This window comes from Crassostrea angulata, chromosome 5 (genome assembly GCF_025612915.1).
Source record: "Crassostrea angulata isolate pt1a10 chromosome 5, ASM2561291v2, whole genome shotgun sequence".
NCBI lineage: Eukaryota > Metazoa > Mollusca > Bivalvia > Ostreida > Ostreidae > Magallana > Magallana angulata.
Window position 1 is genome coordinate 46,530,953 of NC_069115.1, and position 7,986 is coordinate 46,538,938.

The 7,986-nt window shown below is 33.7% G+C and overlaps 1 long non-coding RNA gene across 1 annotated transcript; it reads left to right on the forward strand.

The window, feature by feature from the left end:
* The first annotated feature begins 1,037 nt into the window (after positions 1–1,037).
* LOC128182933 (uncharacterized) lies at positions 1,038–5,520 on the forward strand. Its single transcript, XR_008243487.1, has 2 exons — positions 1,038–2,538; positions 5,222–5,520. It is a non-coding gene; the product is annotated as an uncharacterized LOC128182933 (long non-coding RNA).
* The last annotated feature ends 2,466 nt before the right edge of the window (positions 5,521–7,986 follow it).

Consider the following 7,986-nt stretch of genomic DNA (forward strand, 5'->3'; position numbering starts at 1 on the left):
ATAGCAGAATTATTTATATAAAATCCTTGTCTGGGGCATATATTTTTTCCCTTTGGTCCAATCTGGTTAATACTCACAGAGTGTCTCTATGGTTAAACGATGTGCAGTGACCTTGCATGAAATTTCTAGGTAACGGGTGAAGATCATATCGGATCATGCAAAAATCCTTTTTTGAGAGCATATATAATTTCTACTAACCCCTATTTGGCTCAGACTTCACATAAGCAGAGCTTTTGAGTAAAGGGTGAAAGGGTGTGTAGTGACCTTAAACCTATTTTCAGTGAAAAGAAACTGTGAAGGTCATACCAGAATTATATTTTTAAAAATCCTTGTCCGGAGTATATCTTCTCTCCCTTTGCTCCATTCAGCCTCATACTTCACCCACATGATGCCTTTGTTCAAAATATATGCAATGACCTCGAATGATATTTGTAGATGAAGAGTCAAGGTCATATCAGATCACACAAAATTCCATATTTTAAGAGCATAGATATACTCTCCTTTTAGCCCCTATTTGGCTAATATTTTACCTTTACAGAGTTTATTGGTTAATGGCGTGCAGTGACCTTGAACCAAGTCTGTCAATGTGAAGGTCATAGCAGATCTTTTTTAAAATTACTTTTAAATAGTAGATTATTTTCCAAATATGCTTAATCTTGGTCAGATTGAACAAAAATGCATGTATGTTAGGGGGAATGAAATTGAATTAAAAGTTCTATGCCAGCTGGAAAAATTTCAAGTTATAGGTCAAGGTCAAAGCAGAATTCTCTGAAATAACATAAGCGGGGCCCTTTGAAATGTTCACCATTTCAATGTTGTCTGGTTCATAGTAATTTTACATAGAAAATATTCACAGAAATACAGTAAAGTAAACTTTACATCGATAAGTTTCTGACAATTAATGACGCAACGAGCACCCAGTACGAAAGGTCAACCTTTTGAAAAGCAGTGAAGAGGAAAAGTTGCTCAGAATTATGTTTTAAACAAAATTGATTTTTTACATAAATTTAAATTTGCATTCTGGGTTGAGAAAAAAGATGTTAGTTCAAGGTAAAGTAAACTTTTACATAAAATGAAGTCAAATTTGTTAAGTCGTACTTAAACACATTGGGTTTTTTTGTTAAGTCGTTCTTGAAATGGTTAAGGGTTTTTGGTTAAGTCGTACTTAAAAACATTCGGATCATGTTAAGTTGTACCAAGAATCATTCGATTTTTTTTTTATCTTTTTGTACTTAGGTTTCTTTGTTACTAGATTAAGAACTCTGCTTCTTAGACGTACTTCTAGCGTTGCTTTCGACATTAGCGGAAAACCCACTCGTTGCTTTGCAACGAGCTTTGCTCTAGTTATTATTTTTTTTTTTTATCCGCAAATTTTGTGTAGGCCATTTCTCGTACATTTGTTGTCTGATTGTTATGAAACTTTCAGGGTATGTAGACAATGTTAATATCTCGAGACGTTTTTTTTAAATTTTTAAAATTCACTTCCGGTTATGAGTTATTGCCCTTTAATTGAAAATTGGGGGGTCTTTTGTCCAGAGTTGATCTCGGGAACTACAAAAGATAGTTGCATGAAATTTAGCAGAATTGTTGGTAACATTTTATAGTTTTGCTGGCATGAAAAGTTTGGCAAAATGGTTTTTAGTTTTTAAGCTATTTGCCGGTAAAGTATAAGGTTTTGGGGGGTCTGAAATTTTGTTGTTCTTTGTATAATAACCTTTAAACTAAAAATATTTTGTTAATACATATAGAGCAAAAGTTGTTTAGAATAACGAGAGCTTTCATTTAAAATTAAGAAAAAAGGGCTGGCCCCTATAATTAGGGGTCAGCAGCTCATACACGTATTTTTCTGATAGCAAAAATCGTTATCATTTTATGAAAAAAAATTAATTCAGTTATTGTTAATATATTAGATAATGTCATTTGGTGTCAAATTTAAAAAGTTCTGTGCCCTATTTTTTTCAAATTTCATAAAACAAATATGTGTGAATCGTACATGAACGAGTTAATTTGTCTACATAGACACACAAGCGAACAAATGCCGTTTTAAGGCCCAGGCATTTACTGCATTACATTGTGTTGCGTCTTAGATAAATTGTTGTGATTCAATTTCATTTTTTTTTCATCTAGGCTATATCATTTATGAATTCAACTACTTATTTAACACGTTCTAATCGGCCACGCAGAACAAATGTTTGCAATGTTTGTCGCGGACCCGCGAATGTAAACAGTAACGAACGGCATTGTAGAAAAGAGAGAGCGTAATGCAGAAGATAAGTTGTGCATTTTTCGGTGTACACATGCATTTTCAAGTTACTGTGAAACATATGAACATGCACAGGGAACAATACTACATATTTGTATAAGGAGGGATATATTCTCGTGTGAATCGTTTACGAGGAAATTCTGACAGCCACACTTCTGTCGACCATGTCGACGGATGTGTATGTTTCCATTGATCAGCCGTTGATAAGCTACGAGTAATAAAGGGGAAAAGATGGACATTAAAGTGTGTGATCTATTTGGATGTTACTGAAGAAGGTGAGGCTTTTTATTCCTTAAAGTTTCTTGTCTATAGTGGTTAAAATGTCAGCAGGTTAACTGGTTAACATTTAGTCTATAGATGTACATGTAAGTACGTGCACACTGTCACTGATGTATGTTATTTTTCTAGTCCAGACAATATAAATCCTTTTAACAGAATTGAATCCCAAATGTTGTACCTTTCACTTGTTTTATTCTCCTTTTTACCAGAATTTTGTGTAAATTACAATTCAATTTATTGACAAAATCCACATGTGGCGAAAGTCATACATACAGTATACAAATATACATGTAGTTGGTACTGTACATAGATTTTCTTATGATATGTCCATCGCGTATGAATTTACAAATATATCTTGATGATTTAACATCTGCTGGGTTAAGAATTTTATAAGAATTACAGAGTTAGATGTTTTGTTATGGTGTGGGTGTTTGTTTACTAACGTGTACTTTTTACATTGTTTACTGGATGTTTAGACTTGCTCGAGGTTCATTGGTGACTGGAAAGGATGACCGAATTTATCTATTTAAAAAAAAATCAGATTGTGAATTTTCAACTCAAAATTCAAAGCAGGGTCTAATTAGAAACATATGTCATTGATCATATTCTTGTGCGGAAGACTCCAAATGTAGACATAAATACCCTGTAGACATACATGTAACATCAAGTAAATAAAATTGTATACTTCAGACTTCAGAGTTAAAACATGACTAAAAAGTCTTTAATATTTTTATGATGCCGATCAATGTATCATTAGAGAGGTTTAGCAGACCAACGGGTACCCGGTACATGTACTTGTACATGTAGTTTACAAGTTAGAACTATGCGTACCACTCTACCAGTTCACATAATTTTTCTTGTTTAGCAGTTTTGATGTGTACTTGAATTGTCCTTGTTAATGTTTAAAATGTAATTTTTCATTTATATTCTCTTTTTTTAATCTGACTACTGGCAGTACTGGCATGCCAGCAGTTCTTGTCGAGGACCATTTCTCGCTGGTGCAATGTTACATCATATTTTCGTATATAATTTTATGTGTTGATAAAATGACGTAACAATGCACTGATGAAAAATGGTACTCAACGATAACTGATCGCATGCCAATATTGATTAATTACAGACAAAAACTGAAGGTTGCAAGTGTTATTTTTTATTGAACACCATTGTTTAAAATAACTTTTTATATATGTGACGGTCAGACCGGTTTAAATACCAGTGTTCAGTTGGTAGAGCACCTGACTAGAGATTCAGGGGGCCCAGGTTTAATTCCTGGTTTGGTCCTTCATTATTTCTCCCATCCTGTTACAATATTAAGGCTTGGACGTTTCTGTACTTAGCCGATTCGGTACATATCACTATACATGAGATGCGATACGATACATATCACGATACATTGCAACTAAATGAAAACATGAATAAGGGTTAAAAATTTATTCAATCTGTCGATGTATTACCGCATGTCCAAAGTTATTTTGATATATTTAAAATGAGCGTTGCACAATTTACAAATTACTTAAGTCTCATATATACACTACTTTTTCATTAACAAGTAATCCAAAAGTTGTCCACACTCCAGATTTAGCTTCCTACAGGTTTGACAACTTTACGAGGTTTTCTGCCATCTTTGTACTTTCATATTAGGCGCGCAGACTAAAAAATAGCCGATATATGAAGCTCAGATATTTTTGGAAAATAAAACAAAGTCCGCATAGGTATCGTAATGTATTAATGGTAAATGTAACAATCCAAATATCGTCAAAATAAATACCGTGATGCACCGGTGCATCGGTGGATCGTTCCATCCCCATACAATATTGGTGTTGTAACCAACCCCTGGAACTGACAGGTTAACTCCTGCCAGGGGAAGAGCCAGGGGTGATCTTTGAGGGTGAAGATCATTTAAGGGGGGGGGATGTGATGGTCAGACTGGTTTGAATACCGGTGCCAGATACATGTAGCTCAGTTGGTAGAGCACTTGACTAGAGATTCAGAGGGCAAGGTTCGAATCCCAGTCTGTTCTGTCATTATTTCTCCCATCTTGTACATATATATCAGATCTATTCAAGTCAGTGTCAGCTACATTATGCATAAACAATTTTACCCGCTCCTAAACCACAAACTTTCTTATTAGTGGATTCAGCTTACTGCTGATTGGCTGCTGTTGCAGCAGACTTATAATATATGCACGCACAAAACACAATGAACTTATCAGAGAATGAAAAATTCATCGAGTTACTTTCAACTGTTGGAATTTGGGTATTTTTTAAAAATGTATACTTGTGAGAAAACATATGATTATGTGGTACATACAGCTGTAGCTTTATGAAGAAAATTTTGGTTAGACCATATATACCTATCATGCAAGTAAATGATATTTACAAAAAACTTGCAATTTATGGCGCACGAAATATACGCTACTTTTATAAAGATTGACATACATGTAATGTAACACATTCTGTGAAAAATAATCTATTAAAAATTCTTCATTAAGTTTACTCATACATGTTTTATGCTTATTACACATAGTATTGTTTTTAAAAAATGTAATTTAAAAGAAAAGAAACCAAAACCCTCGCCAAATTTATTTGCAAAAAAAAAAACCGGTAGAATTGATAAAACATGGTATACCAGAAGGAAATACATGTACTTTGAGCTAATTATTTTTTTTTTTTATTTCAGCTCAAAACAGCCTCTTGTTACCACATGGCTTTTACCGGTACCTGTTGATTCTTGTGGGTCAGCTCCTGAGATTAACCTGTCACCTCTATCCACATGCATATTCCTTGTGTTCTACAGACTATTTACCGGTAATTCAAATTAAATCTGATAATGCATGAACAATAATGGAACTTGAAGAAAGCATCATGCCATGTTGTGGTTTGTGTTTGATAAGAAATTATGAAAACAAAATTAAGGCTGTTTAAAGAAATTCATAATTGCTGTGAAAATTTGTTTTTCAATAAAAGTATGCAATTATGTTTCCTTTATTTTTTATTTCATAAAGATATTTAGATGTGTTTACATAATTGAAAAATCCCCCCCCCCCTCCCCTCTATTTAATTGTCTGCATTAAGATTACATGTAGGATATGTAAATGTACATTTGACTTTGAAATAACATCTGCTATGATAATTACTTTTGAAATGAACAAGAAACAACCTATTTCTACCTTTCTAAGGTATATATGCAGAAAAAAAGTAGAAAAACATGTCAAATTTGAACATTTTTCATGGAAATCAACTCTGTCTCCAGCTACCTGGGTGTTTGAAGTTTATTTTAATTTAAGGCAGATGTCTAACTTGTAGGTTGTATCTTACTATTTTAGCATGGTTAGAAGGAGACTAGAAATCAAAATAGATTAGATATTCACTTAATATGATTGTTAGCTTACTTTTTTTCATAAAAACAATAAATCACAAGCAGGACAGCTGTCTATTTGTTAATTAAAATGGTGTAAATCATAAAATAAACAAATAATTAGGATCAAATTTTAGAATCATTGATGATTGTTTTCAAATACATGTATGTGTGAGAAATGACTCAAGGAAATTGCCATAAGTTTCATAAAATTAGGTTAAACATTTTTAACCATGACTTTTTATGAAAATCAAAAGATGGGGGGGGGGGGTATACATGTAAGGATATTTCTAAGTGATGTGAAGCTTTTATCATGATTATATAATGTAGATGCATGTTGTATTGAATAAGGTTTCTTTTCAAAGGTGGTTGAACAACAATTGACCTCTAAAAGGTCAGGTAAAGATGTTTTACTATGGAGAACCCTGTAAATCTGTGTTTATTAATGGAAATTGGAAATGGGGGGTTCACTTAAATGGCCATATTTTTATTAAACCTCAATGGAATTTGCAATATGTAGTATTCTTTTTCTCAGAATTGCATTAGCTTTCTTATTCTAAGACAAACCGTCTTTTCATAAAATGTTAGTGTACTAATTGCAGTTAAAGGTACATGTACAAGGAATAGTTTCGGATAAAGAACCGTCAATATTTTTGTAAAATTGATAGTGACTGTACGTGAAGATTTACCAGTGTTGCGTAGATTCATGAAATGAATTTTAATGTTTATCAATAGTTAATGGGATGTCTCTTGTTGGAATTGGTAAGGCCTAAAAAAAAAATAGTGTGTTTAGGGTAACACTAATGAAAAAATTAGGTTAGGTAGGTGGGGATTTTTTTTTATTTTATCTATTTTTTTTTGGCCTGAATCCTAAGAATGTTTGTTTGTTTCATATTTAAAAACGTATTTTTTATTGGAAATAAGATGAAATTCACAGTTGGATAAAATCAGGCATCTAAAAATGGTAGGATCGGGCCATTTTTGTAGGTTAGGTCGGGTTACCCGAAACCCACAACTTTTTTTTTTTTAGGCCTAAGCAATATTAAGGCCCCTAATTTTAAGTACATGAGAAGCAGTAATAAATTGTGAAACTTGCGGCTTTGACTGTTGTGTTGCCTTTACACAGTGAAATTGAAGGTTACAAACTGGAGGTTATATAACATGAAATGGAGATGGATGGGATATTATATGCCTATTTAGTATGTACTGGGTATGAGGACAATAGCAAGTTTATTGTCCCCCAAGACAGCAACTATTTCATGAGGCAAAGCCAAGGGAAATAGTTGCTGAGGGGTGGGACAATAAACTTGCTATTGTCCAGATAGTCAGTTAATTGGTATATTATTGTACCGAAAAAAACTTTATTTGTCAGCGATGCAGAATTTCTTGATGATAAACAAATTAGAGTTATCAAACTTTGTATTTAATGCGGTGATCTAATTAGGTCAGAGGTGTTCCGAGTTTAAAAAGGAGGGAAATCAAATTCTGCTGATGAATGGTTTTGATGACTATTCACCATGGGCAGATAGCATGGATACTATTTCAAATTAGATAGAAAGCAAGTTTGTGTGGGCTTCTAGTGATCAGTTTGTCCGTCTGTCCATCCGAGATCGCTTGACCGGAGCATAGCTTCTCTCCCCTTGGCCCAATCTGGCTCATACCTCATCCACAGGGTTCCTTTGGGTTAAGGATGTGCTGTGACCTTGAACCATGTTGTTAGGTATAAGGTTAAGGTCATAGTAGAATTACATATATAACATCCTTGTCTGGGGCATATCTTCTCTCCCTTTGGTCCAATCTGGCTAATACTCACAGACTGTCTCTATCGTTAATCGATGTGCAGTGACCTTGCATGAAATTTCTAGGTAAAGGGTGAAATATCATATCGGATCATGCAAAAATCCTTTTTTCAGAGCATATATACTTTCTACTAACCCCTATAGGGCTCAGACTTCACATAAGCAGAGCTTTTGAGTAAAGGGTGTGTAGTGATCTTGAACCTATTTTCAAGGTAAACTGTGAAGGTCATAGCAGAATTATATTTAAAAAATCCTTGTCTGGAGTACATCTTCTCTCCCTTTGCTCCA